The sequence below is a fragment of the Elgaria multicarinata genome, chromosome 3, assembly GCF_023053635.1.
Source record: "Elgaria multicarinata webbii isolate HBS135686 ecotype San Diego chromosome 3, rElgMul1.1.pri, whole genome shotgun sequence".
Lineage (NCBI taxonomy): Eukaryota > Metazoa > Chordata > Lepidosauria > Squamata > Anguidae > Elgaria > Elgaria multicarinata.
Genome location: NC_086173.1, coordinates 55,898,217 through 55,917,245, shown reverse-complemented (window position 1 = coordinate 55,917,245; position 19,029 = coordinate 55,898,217). Strand labels below are relative to the sequence as shown.

Below are 19,029 nucleotides of genomic sequence, written 5' to 3'. Positions count from 1 at the left end.
AGCTCCAAATTGGCCTCTGAAGTTTGTTGGGGTGGTGGTGTCCCTATGCAGCCTTACTGGAAAGCCATCAGCTATTTTAAATTCCCTGTTATACAGTAGGTTTATGAATCTAGAAACTAAGCAAGAGCTAAGGTCATTGTTTGGACACCTGACTGTTCTGTGCGTACACACCTTTTTTCAGTTAAGACTAGCTGCTTCACAGTCAAGAAATGCTACACTAATATTCTCCAAATGGAACCAGCAACAAAATGTTGCAATGTGTTCTAATAGAAGGGTGACAGAAACCAAGTAATGCTCTTCTCTGGCTAATCTTTCCATCACACACACACACACACACAGACACACACACACACACACACACACACACACACTAGTTTTCCTTCCAAATGAACGGTCTAAATTCCATGGCTACTGCACAAGTCCAATCCTGATCTGGCTATTTGTGAGGGAGGGTCGTTGCTTTTGACCCCCCACCCCACCCAGTTTTTGTACTTTTAATATTTTTGTACTTTTAATATTTCCTTCTTGTTTTTCACTGGCCAATTTTGGCTTCATTTCTGTCCACATTCACTAATGAGTTTGCTCTTAGAAGGAGGGGATATGCTTGTAAAATAATGGGTGGAATTAATTTCAAAACTACAAGTTGGTTTGTTTAAATAAGTCAAAAGCCTTCTATTAAGAAAACTGAGAGTTTTCCTGAGATGCTGAACATAAATTCTATTGCTCTTTTTTGCATTGCATCTCAATAATCTGGCAGAGTGTCATACATCACACCCCCACCTCCAATCACCACCCTACAAGAACTTGTAATGTAAACTGCAAGAATATAACAAAGGTGCAATGCAATGTGTTTCCCACTGCCATTAACTACTCTAGTCTTAGATCCTGTGTATTCAGCTCACACCATCTTCTTCTAGCTATCTTGCCATTTTCCTACACATTTTCTGTTGGTTTTGCAGCATGGTAGTGCTGTTCATGTCTCAGATCCCCTGAGGAAAGAAAGTGTCCATTTGAAATTATCTGCTTCTTTGTCCTGATTCTACTTTTGTGAGAAATGAGATCAGAAGAAGGTAAGGAGAAGAAGGACAATTTTATTTATTTATATTTATTTATTACATTTATATACCGCCCCACAGACGAAGCTCTCTGGGCGGTTTACAACAGTTAAAAATGGTAAACATTAAAAAGTATACAAAATTTAAAAAACCATCAGAAACATAAAAACAACAGTATCCATTTTAAAACAACAATTCTGGGGTCCATTAAAAACAAAGTTAACATTGTTAAATGCTGTTAAAAGCCCTGGGAAGTGGTGGTGGACATGCTTCTGAGGTTATGATTTAAAGACACTTGACAAAGTCAGGTGTATTGTTTTTCTGCCTCATACCAAAGGCACATTTAGGCTGTTGCTAGACCAGGGTTTAGCCTGGGGTGAACCCCGGGCTCACCCCTGTGTGTCCAGATAACACACAGGAGACCCCGGGGTCAGGCAGGGGTAACCCTTCCTTGCCCCGGGGTATTTGGGTACAGTTGTAGTCCAGTATTTCCCGTAGTCTCAGGCTGAGCCCCAGACCGTGAGTTTGTAAACTGGTCCACCGCTTTTCCCGGCTACCGCAATTACTCGCGAGTAGCCAGGAAAAGCAGCAGACGGGGTGCAGCGCTCCACAGGAGCGCTGCGGCCATTAGGGCAGGGCAGGGCAGGGAGATCAGAGCCGGTGGGGGCAGTGAGATTGGAGCTGGGGGGGCAGAGAGATTGGAGCTGGGGGAGCAGGGAGATTGGAGCCGGGGGGGGGGGCAGGGAGATCAGAGCCAGGGCAGTGAGATTGGAGCCAGGGGCAGGCAGTGAGATCAGAGCTGGGGTGGGGGTGGGGGAGAGCGGGGATAATGATTTTTTTTCTAAAGAAAGACTTAACTTTGCTGCTGGTGCGCTCCTGCACACCCAGCCCTTTAACACAACAAACAAAATGGTGGATGCGACAGGGCTTTCATGCAGCCCATCGCGTCTGATGTGTGGATTGGAGTGAGAGCCCGCACTACTTCTAGTGTGGGCTGGCCCCTCCTCACCACTGGATTATCAGGTAGGTCTAGCAACGGCCTTAGTCTTGTACTCTCACATTGGCCAGCTATCCAAGGAAATTCATTAGGAGGTCCTCATATTGACAGCCATCCCCAGCCCAGTATATTCATTATGTTCAGTAGAGCTACAGTGCCCTGGAAAGAGAGACAATCCTGCCTAGCTGGACCCTAAAGGCATTGTCCAAGGCCATTCTCCTTGTGCTTCCATCAGAAGAGGCAGGATGGGTGGCTACACAACAGAGAGTCTTTTCAGTGGTGGCACCTTCTTGGTAGAATGTCGTGCCCAGAAAGGCTTGCGTGGTGCCGAACCTATGTTATGGTCTTTTCAGGACCAGGTAAAGAGATTTCTATTTTCCCAGGCATTTTGAGTACTTTTAAATCACAGCACTGTTTTATTTTGCTGCTGGATTTGTTTTTTTTAGCTTTGATTTTTGGCTGCACTATTTTTACCCTTTGCTGCTGGTTTTATCTTGGTTTTATTATGTGCTGTTTTAATCATAGTCTGTTGTTTTATGTTTTTAATTTACTGGTAGAGCATCCAGACAACTCTGGTTATTGGGTGGTCTAGTCAGTGTAATAAATAAATAAATAAAACATGGAAAACAAAATAAGAGCACAATCCTATTGGGAATGCTTGGAAGTTTTTTTCTGTCTAAACATGCATGGGATTGCACATTAAGTCATGTTGATCCATAAGAAAAGTTCCAAAATCTACAATTAGGCAATACTTTTGATAGAAGCAACAAAGAATGCACAAAATTGTGTACAAGTGTACAAGGCCTTCAGATCTCATCGGACAATATGTTACAAAAACAACAACTCTGGAATGTTTGCTGGTGGGCAAAGGGAGAGGTGGACTTCTTGAAGTCTGCATTCTTAAAATGGAGTGGAGGAGGAGGTGCAGACTTAAATGAACTAAGCTCTACTAGATGTTGAACGTAAGACTGTTGGAACAAAGTATCACAAAATATAAAATCCAGATTTGTGTCCAATCTTAGGTGAAAGACATGGGGGGATGACTTTGGCAACTCTTTTAGGGAGGCAGTATGTTCAGTTAACTGGAGAAAGTAAGCGGGCTGGTTAAATGAAAAGCACAGGGAGCCATCTTGTGGTGGATGTTTAAATACATGTGAAAGGTTCCTTTGCTGGGTCAATTTATATTGATGTGTGAAAGATAAGAATTTTGAAGCACACTAGGAATTATTTGATGCACTCTTGGCATTATTTGTTATATACTTACAAAGTCATTTTCAGAAGACATTTTAAAAATAGAATAAAGTATTTTTGCTCTTGCTTTATGTGGAAATGTCAATTTCTAAAGGAATGTTTGTACATAAGTATGGATTAGGGAAGAAGGAAAATCACAGAAGTGAGTTAATGTAAACCTTGGTCTCACGTACACAACCAATTTTTCACAGTAGTTGCAATGGTGGTGATGGGATCCAAGTGATATTAAATCCAATTGTTGTCTTTATAACATAATGGGAACAGGGGTGCAGTACCAAAGGTTCCACCATACTACCTGTGCTGAGTCATATATGGTATTACCAGTGATATTAACTCCTTCTAGCATGTCTATTTTGACTATTATTGGTTGTATATTAACAATGATGATCTTGCTACACTGTGTGTCCAAGTGAAATGACAACTTCCTTGAATTATCCCTGAACATTCATATACTAATAATGAAGAAAAGAATAGCACTTGTGCTATTCCCTTACCACTGATGATATTTGAACATAAATATATAAGCACCATGTGATGGGATAGCTGCTAATGCTAATATTTAGGCTATTTATATACCTGCCTTTTTTCCAGGGATCGTACTGGGATCATTCCTGTGCATGCAAATGACATACAGGGGATCCCGGGAGCAGGCAGGGACGATCCCTCCATTTTCCTGGGATAATCCTTAGGTGTAAAAAGGGCCTTAGTGTGGCTTCTTAAAAAATCCGGTGTGGCTTGAATATATGAATCCAATAAACCCTTAACTGGATTGAACTAATCTGGGCTTTGGGCCCTCTGGAGGAGATTTGGAAGGTGTGAGGGTTGGGGGGCTACAGATGGAAGGAGAGGACACAGAAGCCCTGTTCCACCAGTAGTATCCTTCTACTGGCAGAATGATGCTTCTGGATCCAACCCCAAGTCTGTTTCCCCAGACTGCACCCATAAGCCAAGGAGAGCACAGCTGGTTCAGGTTAAGCTATATGCAGCACTTAGTAGTTGAAGTGTGTCTCATAGTTGGAGTGCAGTGCTCTGAAGTGCTTTGATTCCAGAACTGTCTGGAGAGGTTCTTGGTGAAGCCTCAAATATTTTTTATTATTTATTTATTTTAGAATATTTATATTCCACTTCCCATTTTAAAAATCTTCTAGCCATTTACAGCACACCATAAAACAATACATCATTGTAATAACACAACCACATTGAGACTAGTTAATGGTTGGGGAATACCATGGTAAACAGGTAATTTTTTAATCATCATCAGAAGCACATGGTAGTCAGTGCCTGACGTATTGCAGAGGGAGGTCATTGTGGAGGGAGGGTGCCACCACAGAGAAGGCCTGTTGCTGCCAGATGGCATTCTGTAGGATGTGGCACGGACAGCAAGGCCTCCCACTCAGGCATCATAACTAGATAAGCTCATCACTGGGAAATCCGTTTCTTGTTTGGCTCAATGGAGCTCTGTGGCATGTATGACTTGCTTTGTGTACCTTAGCTGAACTAGAAGCTATTCCCTGAACTGCAGGAACTTTTTTGCACATTTGGGGGTGGGGGGGTGGGGAGGAAGGTTCTGCAATTTGCACAAATTTCTGAGCCATTTTGTGCAAATTACTGCTGAATTTGTGCAAATTAAGCAAACTCAGTGGTAATTTGTATAATTTGGGTGAATTTGACCATAATTTGTGCAAATTCAGCTGTAATTCAGCAAATGGAAGAACGTTAAAAAAAGAATGCACAATTTCTGGAAAGTCTGCAAACTGGACTGACGCACTGCAGATCAAGTTGGGCGCTCCAGCAGGAACCGAAATGAGGTCTGGGAGTCGTAGCATAGGGAAATTTCACCCCACAGCATATTTCTCTAATGTCCCTAAGCATCACCACTGGAAATGCTTTGGAGTGACAGGGTCTCCACCTGGCTGTGGCAGCTACATGAGCCATTCATCATAAGGATCAGCCCTATCACATGGAATTCTTGAGCCACTGGTACTGCTGTAGAGACTGATCCACACTAAGTGCTCCCCCCCCCCCCGTCTCTCTCTCTCTGTGTTTTAAAAAGGAATTGCTAACAAGGTTTGTATTTCTAGGCAGAATTGGACAAACATTTCAAGGATACTTTCCCCTTCTGATGGCATTGAACCAGCCAAGTTTTAGCTGAATAGGTGCAGGAATGTTTGTGCAAAAGCAGCCTTTGTACTTTGACCATATCTTGTTGGCAATTTATATGAAAATGCCACATATCATAGAGGTGTCTGAAGACAAGAAACTGGCAAATTTTCAAATGGGTAGGTGCAGGGTTGAGGAATTTATGATTGTCTTTGTGGTTTTAATTTTTGGATTTTGTGGTTTTAATTTTTGTGAACTATCTAGAGAGTTTGGGGTATTGGGTGGGGGTATAGAAACATAATAAATACATAAGTAAAATAAATAAGCCAGTTTAAGGTGTCTGCCGGAGTGAAGCCAGGTATCACAGGAAGAGTGACCATCTCATGGTACATTCCTTCCCATAGGCATGTGCAAGGGGTGTTCCAGGTGTGCCCAGGTACATCTGAATGTCTCAAGCAATAAGCACTGAATTGAGGGGGCCATCCAGATGCAGTGGGAACAGTCCTCCAGGTGCCTTCCAGCTGCTTTGCTGCCATCACCCCAGACAATGCACCATTGTTCCTGGCAGCACGAGTGAAAAGGAATCACTCTGCCAGGAGCCTCTCTGCCAGGAGCCACACTTCGAAGAGGCCAGGAGGAAGCCCCCTGAAGGCTAATATCACCTCATAAGCCCCTCCTCCAGCCAGTATCACTACAAAGCCCGACCAATGGTGGGGCTTGAGGAGCATCTCCTCATTCCCTCTCCCCTCACCTGCAGCAGCCATTCTGTGGCCAAGCAAGCCAAATGCAGAGTAGGGCATTAGTGTCTACAGTGTTTAATAAATAAATGAATGAAAATAATGTCTGTTATGCTTGAGTATTCAATATTTATTTATTTATTTGTTTGTTTGTTTATTAAAACATTTATATCCCGGCCTATGTCATTAAGATCTCAGAGCAGTGTAATAAATGTTGGCCTTTAAAAATAAATTTTAAAAAAATCACCTGGGTGCACACCCTAATGAAAGGTGCTGTGCACACCTATGTTCCTTCCCTTCCATCTTCTGAAGCACAGTGATACTTCAGAAGATGGAAGTACAGTGATACTTCAGACAGCCCCTGGTAAAATGCGCCCTGTGATTCAAAGATGGACCTTTCAGCCACTCACAATTACAAAGGATCTATGAGTCACTTTCCAGAGGTTTTATATGGCAACTTCCACCATCCCTGACCATCAGCCCTGCTGGCTGGTACTTATGGGAATTGTAGTCTGAAACACCTAAAGGGCATCAGGTTAGAGATAGCCAAGAACAGATGCTCTGTTACAGTACATTCCTCCTGAGGTTCAGACCAAAGGATACCATTTTCCTTCAGTAATCTAACAGTGTGGACCTGCTCTTTCCCCTTCCTCCTCCTCCTCCTCCTCCTCCTCCTCCTCCTCAATTGCCTCCCTTTAAGCGGGAGCCTTGACCTGTATGTGTAAACTCCGATGGTGTCACAAGGACGTTTTTAAAGCTTCCTTCTAGTTTTGGCCAAATTCCTCTGACAGATTTCCATACAGACCTTATTGGTAAGTGGAACTGACAGGGCCCCGAGGGCTGCCTGTTCGTTCATAAGGATCCTTCTCTTCCCTTCGCCCTCTTTATCTTGTCAGTTGGGATAAGACCTTGATTACAGTGCTTTCCCCTCCTTTGTGGTGTCTCTTCCCTCCATCTCCGAGGCCTGCCTGTCTCAGCAAAGTGGAGGTGACATCTGCACTTCTTTCACATATTACTGTCCTGAGCAGGGGATTAGGCAAAAGAACGGCAACCTGAACAGCGCCAGGTTATGGGAAGTGCTCAGAGCTAAGCCGGGGCTTGTGTCTGCCTGCAGTAGGGGAGATGACCCTGATTACAGAAACAGACATAATTAAAGCCCATTGGAACAGCAGGGAAATCTCCGGCTGGGGAATGTCGCGTCTGAGTGCAGCTGAAAACAGATGTTCCTCTCTATGCATATTCTCTAAGTGTGAGTAGAACAGATGCAAAATAGCATTAAAATGGTAGCAAAGCTGTAAATACCATCCCTAATTACTTTGCCAGGTAACACCACTTGCAGCAAGATAGCTCCTCCTCCTCCTCCTCCTCTTCTTCTTCTTGTGCTCACTTGCACTATCTGGACTTGACATGTTTTTTCCCCTTTAAATGAAGCACTTGGACCTTTCTCCCAAGCCCCTACTGCCCACATGGATCTAAGGAAAGATGGTGGTGTGGTGGGACATGCTCCTAAATTAGATGAAAGGAGAAGTGAATGAGAAGACAGCACTAGAGGAAGCAGACCAAAAGTCTTGACTGGGGAAAGCAGACCAAAAATGGGTGTCAAAAGTCTTGACTCCCATTTATCTTAGCAGAGGTATGTACATCTAATGCACACCTAGCATGGCTACTTTCTTAAATAAGCAGAAGGAAGGAGTAATCTGAGGTCAATATTACAAGATAGTAAATGAGGAGGCGTTATTAACACACTTTCAATTCTCTTGCTGAGAAAACAAAACTATGTATTATTTTTCACCGCGCCCTCCCCCAAATAGTGTTCCTGATGTTCCTCTAGCACAGTTTTTGTTCATTTGTTTGAAATATTTGTATTCCTGCCTCTGCCCTCCTTCCATTATGGGTCCATAGGGTGAGTTAAAACAGAATTAACAGCATTGCATATAATAAAGCCACATAAGCACCCCACTACATTAAAACAACAACACTGTCATAAAATAAACACTTAAGGAATGAAAAATCCTCTGACCGTATGCTGAGTCATCATATGAACCTGCTGTCCTTAATATTTGTATTTAGAGATATATCTCATATATTTCCCCACATGTATATGGATATAAACTCGTCATTGTCTTTCTGGTTGGTTCCACTTACCTCCATGTTTTTTCTGCTCATGTCACACTAATCCTTGATCAACTTAGTCCAGCCTTCACCAACCTGGTGTCCTCCAGGTTTTGGATGACACCTCCCATAATCCCTTTCCATTGGCCATGCTGGTGGGGGCACATGGGAGCTGTAGTCCAAAATATCTAAAAGGTTAAGGGTAAATCTCCTCTGTGAATATTTCATTGCAATTTTAGTATAATATTTAGTATTTTTACAGCAGCTAAGAGCTTTACAAGTAAGTTGCCTACATTGTCATCTAATCCTTACAACAGCCCTGCAAACTAGGCCAGTTTTACTATAATCCCAAATTGCCAGTTGGAGTGGGGGGTGAGGGTTAGATTGAGATATGGTATCTTGTCTAAGACCATTTAGTGAATTCATGACATAAGTAAGAATTACCCCAAGCCTTCTGGAGTTGTAAGCCAGACTCTTCAATGCTATGCTACACCATTCTGTTGTCGAAGGGAGAGCAGCCTTTGTTTCCCAGCAGTAGTGGGAGAGCTTCATTTGAAATGCCCAAGAGCTTTGTCATGCATAAGAGCAATGCATTGGCCCCTCTGGATAAAATTGAAACCCCCGTAAATGTACGTATGTGTCCATGATGGCAGCCACAATACATGTTTAAAGACAAAAAGGATTTTTTGAAAGGGAGGGGGGAATCCCTACAGATTCAAATTCTCACGAGACGTCAACCAAAGGTGCATTAACTAATCAAACTGTGATTTCAAATTGATTATTGCAAATTGCCAACCATAATAGAATTCTCATAATGGGAGCCATAAAAAAGGTAGAGCCTGCCGCAGCTGCCGACGACGGGTTGTCCTTGGCTCCCATCTCGGGATGAATTTATGTTCCTGTTCCTAATGCAGAGATTTCTCTGTGAGTGGATAACCTTGGGCTGCTGTCCTAAAGCAAAGACCCCTAACCCCTTTCTCATACTGAAGCAGATGCTCAGGCTGCTGTTTTGTTCACTCCTCCCCCCTCTCTCTTTCATGCACACACTCACACAGCACCACCCATCCTCCTCACCACCACCCCGCTTTACAAGCCCCTCTTTTGTCCTGCCAAGCACACAATACGGTTGGCAGGAATTGGCAGAATGCCAGCCAGACGGAGCCTGGCTGCGGATTGCTGGCATTTTCCACACTTCACAATGGTGGCAGCAGCCCTGTGCACCTCTCCGCTTGGTTTCCTTGGTAACCACATCACTCTTCCTGAGCTCCGCAATGTCAAAAAATAAAACAAGCTGACATGGGGGGGGGAGGACCTTTTGGTACAAACAACTGCCCCACGCTCCTCTCTTTCTTTCCCCCTAACAGAAAGGGTGTTCAGGAGGCACCAGGGAGCTCCATTTGCATGCCTCGACTTTACACAAGAGGGAGGAGAGAAGGAGGGGGAGGGGGAGCATTCTTGCTTGAAGACTCCTCTGCCAGAATATGCAGTTCAGCCAGATGCTTAAAGGCTACTAGCCTGGAAAATGGCTGCCAAGCAAACTGAAGGAGTGTGTGCTGTGCAGATTAACATCTACAGCTGGCCCGTAGGGTTTCTGCGCTGTCTCTTCTCCTGGAAAGATCCAAAGATGTTGGTGACCAACCGGACAGGACAGGTGACATAATCTAGCGTGTCATGTTACAGATGAGGCCTGAATCAATTTTTTCTCCGTCTCTGAAAAGTAAATGGTTGATTCCATCTGTTTATCTGGGTCTCCTCCCCACCACAGTATCAAAATCCTGGATACCAAAGATTTGTTTTTGTATAGCACTATAACTTCTCTTTAGGAACCTCAGAGGGATTGAATAAGTAGAGAGTTAGGGGAAATGTGTGGAACTATTTAATATTTAAGCAAATTTTACTTGGCCAACTTTGAATGAATGGGACCCAGCAACTACTCAAATGATCAGGGCTGGAGTGTATGCAGTGAATGGATATAGAGCCATCATACCATTGTGCTTGTCTAATCTACCTTCCCTAGTAGAATCAGTTCTCTGGGTTCTCTGGTGCCTGTGAAGAGCATATGAATAAAAAAAAAGACTTGCTAGATCAGACCAAGGTCCACCTAGCCCAGTATTCTGTTCACACAGTGGTCCACCAGCTGCCCATAGGAAACCCATAAACAGGACACCATAAGCAGGACACAAGTGCAACAGAACCCTCCCGCCCATGTTCCCCAATAACTTGGCATAATGCCTCTGATACTTGAGGTAGCATATAATCATCAGGACTAGTAGCCATTAATAGCCTTTTTCTCTATCAATTTGTCTAATCCCCTTTTATTTTATTTTTTATTTATTTATTATTATTATTATTATTATTATTATTATTATTATTATTATTATTATTATTGCCTAAGAATGAGATCTCTTTTATTGGACTGACTTATGTCCACCAAATAGTATTGCCGTTACCTATTTTAGGGTTGTTGTTTTTTAATTCTTTTTATTGACTTTTACATCAGTTAACAAATTTAAAAACATAATACATAAACATAAAATAGCATTTATATCATATATTCAAACTAATCTATTAAACATATTCATGCTTACCATAAAAGTGCACCCCCCACCTCGGGATCTCATTCCTGTTTCCAAAAACTCATAGTTTCTTCTGTTGGTGGTTTCCCGCTTCCCTTAGAAAACGCAAATACTAAGAAGTTTTTCCATATTCCCTCAAAATCATTCTTTTTTGCTAAACCTCTTTTCATTTTAATATTACATGTCAATTTATCATTAATAGCAATATCCCACACTTCTTTATACCATTCTGTCTAATCCCCTTTTAAAGCCATCACTATGATGGTGTATTTCCTAGCCATGGTACCAGATCCTTTATCTTGTTTAATTTGGAAAAAAGGAGGCTAAGGGGAGACCTGATAGAGGTGTATAAAATTATGCATGATGTGGAGAATGTGGAGAGGGAGACATTTTTCTTCCTCTCTTAAAATACTAGAACTTGGGATCATCCCATGAAGCTGGATTGATGGGAGATTTAGGACAAATGAAAGGAAGTACTTTTTCACACAGTGCATAGTTTATTTATTTATTTTTATTACATTTATATACCGCCCCACAGCCGAAGCTCTCTGGGCGGTTTACAACAATTAAAAATAGTAAACATTAAAAGTATATAAAATTTTAAAAACATAAAAAAAAGTATAAAAACAACAGTATCCATTTAAAAACAACAATTCTGGGGTCCATTAAAAACAAACTTAACGTTGTTAAATGCTGTTAAAATGCCTGGGAGAAGAGAAAAGTCTTGACCTGGCGACAAAAAGATAACAATGTTGGCGCCAGGCGAGCCTCATTGGGAAGATCATTCCACAGTCGGGGGGCCACCACCGAGAAGGCCCTCTCCCTTGTTGCCATCCTCCGAGCTTCCCTCGGAGTAGGCACTCGGAGGAGGACCTTAGATGTTGAGCGCAGTGTACGGGTAGGTTCATGTCGGGAGAGGCGTTCCATCAGGTATTGCGGTCCCAAGCCACGTAGGGCTTTATAGGTTAAAACCAGCACCTTGAATTGGGCTTGGAAACATATAGGCAGCCAATGCAAGCGGGCCAGAATCGGTGTTATAAGCTCAAACCTCTCTGTTCCAGCTATCAATCTGGCCGCTGCATTTTGCACAAGCTGCAGTTTCCAGACCGTCTTCAAAGGCTGCCCCATGTAGAGGGCATTGCAGTAATCTAATTTGGAAGTTACCGAAGTATGGACAACTGAAGCTAGGTTATCCCTGTCCAGATAGGGGCGTAGCTGGGCCACCAACCAGAGTTGGTAGAAAGCACTCCGTGCCACTGAGGCCACCTGAGCCTCAAGTGACAAAGATGGTTCTAGGAGAACCCCCAAGCTACGAACCTGCTCCTTCAGGGGGAGTGCAACCCCATCCAGAACCGGTTGAACGCCCCCCATCCGATCAGAGGAACTCAGTCTTGTCTGCATCTCAGTCTTGTCTGGATTGAGTTTCAGTTTATTAGCCCTCATCCAGTCCATTGTCGCAGCCAAGCACCAGTTCAGCACATCCACAGCCACACCTGATGAGGATGAAAAGGAGCAGTAGAGCTGCGTGTCGTCAGCGTACTGATAACAGCACACTCCAAAACTCCAGATGACAGCACCCAACGGTTTCATGTACATGTTAAACAGCATGGGGGACAAGACCGACCCCTGCGGAACCCCATACTGGAGAGTCCACGGGGCCGAGCAATGTCCCCCAAGCACCACCATCTGGAGCCGACCTGCCAAGTAGGAGCGGAACCACTGCAATGCAGTGCCCCCCACTCCCAATTCAACCAGACGTTCCAGAAGGATACCATGGTCGATGGTATTGAAAGCCGCTGAGAGATCAAGGAGAATCAACAGAGTCACACTCCCCCTGTCTTTCTCCCGACATAGGTCATCATACAGGGCGACCAAGGCTGTTTCCGTGCCAAAGCCAGGCCTGAAACCTGACTGAAATGGATCCAGATAAACAGTCTCATCCAAGAGTGTCTGGAGCTGGCCCGCCACCACCCACTCAAGGACCTTGCCCAGGAATAGAACATTTGCTACCGGCCTGTAGTTACTAAGATTTTCTGGGTCCAAGGAAGTTTTCTTCAGGAGTGGTCTCACTACCGCCTCTTTCAGACGGTCTGGGACCACTCCCTCTCGTAGAGAGGCATTAATCAACTCCTTGGCCCAGCTGGCTGTTCCATCCCTATTAGCTTTTATTAGCTAAGAGGGGCAAGGATGCAGTACAGAGGTGGTTGTGTGGACCTGTCCAAGCACCTTGTCAACATCCTCGAGCTGTACCAACTGAAACTCATCCAAGGAAACTGGACAAGACTGTACTTTGGACACCTCACTAGATTCACCTGCTATAACACTGAAGTCTAAGTCCTGGCGGATGCAAAAGATTTTGTTCTGGAAGTGCCTAGCAAATTCATTACAGCGGGCCTCAGATGATTCTACCATGTTCTTGGAGCCAGCATGTAATAGCCCCTGGACAACTCTAAAAAGCTCCGCTGGGCGGCAAATTGAAGATTTAATAGTGGCAGCAAAGTGTTGGTTTTTTGCTACCCTCAGTGCCCCTGAATATGCCTTACTATAGGCACTTACCAATATTTGATTGCATCCACTAGGAGTTCATCTCCACCTGCCCTCAAGCCGTCTCCTATTTTGTTTCATCGCTCTCAGCTCTGGGGTATACCACGGAGCCGTACGAGCTCTACTCAGGAGAGGGCGCTCGGAAGCAATCCTGTCAACCGCCCGGGTCATTTCTGCATTCCACAGATCAACCAGGGTTTCGACAGGAGAGCCAGCCCTATCAGCTGGAAAACTCCCCAGAGCCCTTTGGAAACCATCCGGATCCATTAGTCTCCAGGGGCTGACCATCTTAATAGGTCCCCCACCCTTGCAGAGGGGAAAAGCTGCTGTAAGTCTAAACCTCAGCAAGCAGTGATCCGACCATGACAAAGGGACTGATGTAAGGTCCCCCACTTCCAGATCACCATCTCCAAGTCCAGTTGTGAAAACCAAGTCAAGAGAGTGCCCCGCTACATGTGTTGGGCTGATGACATGTTGGGACAGTCCCATGGTTGTCATGGAGACCATGAAATCCTGAGCCGCCCCGGATAAGGCACCCTCGGCATGAATGTTGACATCCCCCAGAACCAACAGTCTGGGGGATCTCAGCAGTGCAGCCGAGACCACCTCTGTCAGCTCACCTAGGGAGTCTGTTGAGCAGCAGGGTGGGCGGTACACCAACAGAATCCCTAATCTGTCCCGCTGACCCAACACAAGGTGCAAACACTCCAGACCAGTAGTCGCATGGACAGGGAGCCTGCAGAGGGAGATAGAATTCCTATAGACCACAGCAACCCCTCCTCCCCAGCCCTCAGGTCTACCCTGATGCTGAACCAGGTAGCCCGGTGGGCATAGCTGGGAGAGACTGACTCCTCCCTGCTCACCCACCCAGGTCTCGGTTATACATGCCAGATCGGCTGCCTCATCCACAATTAAGTTGTGGATGAGGGCGATCTTATTATGCACTGATCTGGTATTTAAGAACAGCATCAGGAGGCCCGAGGGCTGGCTGATAGAGCAACCAACAAACCTGCGGGTGCAAAGAGGACTGGAACATGGCACAGCTATTAATTGTCTGGGCTGCGTTCACCTTACCTGGCACGTCCTCCTCACAACACCATATCTCCCCCTACCCGTCACTACACTAATTGGGGCCCAATTAGTTAAATTCACACAGCACATATCTCTTCCATATATATATATATATATATATATATATATATATATATATATATGATTAGCCAAGTCCCACAATTGCAAAGCTTGTATTCTTCCTATGTACTAACATATGAATGAATGAGCAGTCAAGTAGAAAATGAATTTATTAGTGTCTGATTGTATTACCAAGTTCTTGTACAGGCAAACAAGGAGCAGTGTTTAGTACAGGAGGAGAGCAAAAAACAAGTATTTATAGAAATTACTTATACACCTTCCCGCTTGCTGCAAAGTAGACAGTGTATCTTAATAAAGAGCTTCTGCTTTAAGAACCTCTTTTATTTAGGATGGAGGGAAATGTAAGGGCTAATTACAATTTTTCTAAAGCTTTAATTTCTCTCTCCTTCCTCCCCTAATTAAGAGCAAAGAGAGACTCAGCACATTCTTTTGCTGTAGATAGAATCTCATGCTTGCTGTCATCTCAGCCATCACGTTCCATCCACTGGTTGCAAGAACTTCAAGCCCTGCCAAAGGACCACTCATAAGCTTTTAGCTAACAATGCTGTGAAGTTTTCAGTTTTGTTCCCCAAGCCTTGGAGGCTGTTGTTTTGGGGGGTTGGGTTTTTTTTTTAACATGAAACTCCTGACCCCAAAGTATACAGTGGGCTGCTTTCAGGGCCAATGCCTACCATTGGGCAGAGTGAAGTGGATACCTCAGGCAGCAGATGCTGGGAGACAGAAAGCCATGCAAGGTGTTGGAGGGCAGAACTGTGTGGGTCATGTTGCATGATTTACACCCCTAGCCAAATATACTGCCCTCATGTGTGCTTTGTCTCTTGTGTGTGCTCTGTCTCTTGGCCAGTGTTGAAGTAAGTTTCAGCTGCCAGTCAAGTTGGCTTCTGTGTGTGGAACAGCATTACAATCTTGCCTTTTGCAAAATGCCTTGGGCCAACCCTGGCTGCTTTCTTCATTTTGGGCTAATGTCTGCTTTATTTAGCACATATATCCAAGCAATCATGTCATTAGAGACAAATTTGCGTCTCACTCTCTGTCCAAGGAGCTCATATGTGACATTTGCACAATATTAACAACAACCCTGGGAGCCAAAACAGACATTAGTTTAACCGTGTGTCTAGCATCTCTATCTTCTTTTCATTTTTATTCTAGCATAGGTGCAGGGTCCGCACTCCAGACCTTAAAAGCCCTCTATCTCCATACTAGGAACCTGATCTGGATCAAAGGCCCCTGTGTTTACTCCAAAGTAAAAGGGGTGGTGGTGATGTAACAGACTTACATTTAAACTAATGCTACACAATCGCTTTATAATGAAAATAGAAGTGTATCGTTAACGGTGATCCTATCATGGGATATGGGAACAGCAGTGTCTGCTTAATGCCCTCTTTTTGTCATAAAATTTTGAGACTCTTTTTAAATACATCTTCCAAAACAGTTAGAAATCTTGCCCATGAGAACTCCCAAGACCAGCCCTTCCTGAATAAGATTCATTGGAGAAATGAAATGGGATTATTCAGATAAAAAGCTTTTGTGAAGCACTGAGTGCCTCATTTAAAGAAGCATTAAGAAGAGCAAATGGGGAGTCTGAAAGAGACTTGGACAAGAAGCAGTTTCTCCAGCTAGTGGAATTCCTTTCTTATTCCACTGTTTTTCATTCATCTGATCAAGTAGGCTGTTGCTTATGAAAGCTCAAGACACAATAAACCAGTTCACCTCTTAGGTACCAAGGATGCCCAAAAAGCTTCATAGCTAGTTTTATTTTTTGATTTTCTTTTCCTCGGTACTTGTCTGTTATCAATAAACAATAACTTGGACTTTTAGTTCCTCATTGTGTAAGTAAGCTGTATAAGTAAAAAGTTGACATTTATATATCCCCTTAACGTTTGTGTATATTACTTTAGCTGCATGCTCCTTTCAAAACTTCTTTAAGCATAAAGGTTTTGAAAAGGTACAAGTATTCCATCAGTTGCTTCAATTATTTTTAGTTATATTCTTAATGAATATAACTAAAAATTATATACTTATAGTGCTTATAGTGGATAGTCAATCTAATCTGCTGCTTATAGTGGATAGTCAATCTAATCATGCTACCACATAAAAGCTATGCACAGTTATGCATTCCAGTGTTATTGCCACACATTTAACAAATCGTTTGCATCTATAGATACCTAAGGCTTAATTACATGAGGCTTTTCTTGCATGTTTGTGATTGGTCACTCATGGAGATTTGTGGGTTCTTTACATGATGCCATCAACCTCCAGGGTGTCTCCTATGCTGTTTGACCTTTATCCCATTTTCAAAAAGATCAGGGAAAAATGGATAAGAAGACTTCAAGGCACAATCCTTTCCCCTGAAATTCTAGAGTCATGCTATAACCACAGTACCATCTAGTGGAAATAAAATGAAACATATACAAAGGTATTCCCCCAAATCAAAGCACGTATTTGGCTGTGTAAAGGAGCCAATCTTATTCCCAGAAAGAATCTGGAAGCAGAGGCCCCAGTAAGGATGTGGGCTCATGTGGTAAAGCTCCTAATCAGCTGCCTGCCATGATCCAATTAGTTACCATGAGCTCTAGAGAATGAAAAGAAATAGATAAACCATACCAAACTCAAAGAGGTTGTAGGTCCAGAACTGTCACCCAGAAGACTCCCTTTTGCCACATCCATAATTTGTAATTTTAAAAAGGATGTTAATTTTTACCTGACTATTACACCAAATTCTTAATTCATCCCAATTAAATACTACAGTTAGGAAAATTAAATGTTTTATGCCCTGTGGCTCTGATAGGTCATTTCTTCTTAAATGTTTACAGCATGAAGATGTTTCCTTCATTTGTGTTGGGCTTAGAAGGGTTTGTCCTAGGCCACACAGTAGAGCCTTAGGCTCTGATAAGCCCCTAGTTCTTATGTTAGAAGCCTCTGGATTAAAAAGCAGTGTCTTGGATTCTATTAAATCATATCGCTCAAAACGTCTGGCAATCAGCACCTGATTCTGGATTTTGCACAAAGATGTTGCAACAGTAGTTTACATCCAGTGGCCCACAATTGGCTCAGCTGACATTGACTTGGTTTGGACTTCACAACAAGTGCTGGCTCCAGGTTTTGGTGAGCCATTGGGCAAGATGCCCTCATCCAGTCCATTGTCGCAGCCAAGCACCAGTTCCTTCGAGAGCTTCGGCTGTGGGGCGGTATATAAATGTAATTAAATAAATAAATAATAAATAAATGGGCCCCCTACCTGAGCAGGCCCACCTTTGTCTCTGCTGCCCATTCTTCTCCCTCTGGACTCAGTTTGTACAACAGCCTGGAAGGACAGCACAAGGCAAATGAAGAATGTTGTACTATTGTCTCATGATGGCACCTGTTTGCCTGGTTGGAGAGGATGGGTGAACAAGCAGTGCTAGGGAGGAGCAGCAGGTGGCTTTGAGGGCCTTGTCAGGGGCCAACAATGCCTACCTCTGATCCTGGCCCTGATCACAGCTACCCATGGTTTAAATAAGATGGGGTTGATCCTCCTCCAACAGCCCACAATTCTGACTTTGCACATCATGTTAGTGCAGCTGGAGTGGATGAGTGGTCAGGAGCCGGCATGATGACTCACTCCAGAATAGAATCATAGAGGAGTAGTGTTGGAAGGGGCCTATAAGGCCATTGAGTCCAACCTGCTCAATGCAGGAATCCACCTTAAAGCATCCCTGGCAGATGGTTGTCCAGCTGCCTCTTAAAGGCGTCTAGTGTGAGAGACCCCACAACCTCCCTAGGTTGGTTTGATATAGATTCTGTGTCATCCAAACTGGCCTGTTGACTACATACCTGATCTGTGTGCATAACAGCAATGTTCAAATGCAGATAGGGCTGTTTTAGTCATGTTCCACTGTTGGTCTTGGGGACTGGGGAATATTGGTAAGTGCATTGTTCAATAAAGCATAGGTTGCTGAAAGCACTCCCATGTAGTATCAGATCAGGCCTGAGACCTGCAGTGGAATATTGAAAAGCAAAGACAGCTTTCCTTCATGGCTCTAGCTTTTTTTTTGGGGGGGGGGGATTCAATGCTGAGGATGGAAGTCCCATCATCTCTGTGGCTTCTCTATGCTGCATAGTCACTCCCAAAGGAGTTTTAACCCTGAGTTGGATCCAAACTGTCACAATGACCATGTGTGCATGCTACACAATCCACAAGGTCTCCTTTATCACAATGTATCTTTATCACAAGCCTTAGTGTGCATGCCATGCTTAAAAGTGTGCTTGCAACAAAGATTCTTGTGTGGGCAGAAAACTGGGTATTGTGTCACAAACCCCACTTCGCCAATGGAACCCAAGGAATACATTTTGTGCCTGAGATTTCCACTTTTCCAGTAACCTCATATTCCCTCTCTCAGCCTCAGCAGTAATCCAGTCTGACAACCCACCCCTGTGAGGCAAATACTCTTGTCCATGCTTTATCTCCCAGGGTGTCTCGCTTCCTCCCATCTGTAAAGTGATTTCCCTGAGGTTGCATATTGCAG

At 43.8% G+C, this 19,029-nt stretch overlaps 1 protein-coding gene across 4 annotated transcripts in view; it reads left to right on the top strand.

Moving 5' to 3' along the window:
* TNRC6C (trinucleotide repeat containing adaptor 6C) overlaps window positions 1-19,029 on the top strand; it is a 544,733-nt gene that overhangs the window by 22,380 nt on the left and 503,324 nt on the right. The window contains exon 1 of one of the 4 annotated variants that reach the window (XM_063120372.1): window positions 12,339-12,343. The exons of the other annotated variants lie outside the window; for them this stretch is intronic. The gene's annotated coding sequence lies outside the window, so the exon portion shown is untranslated. Of the gene's footprint in view, window positions 1-12,338; window positions 12,344-19,029 lie in introns of those variants that run through there. 4 annotated transcript variants of the gene reach the window in all.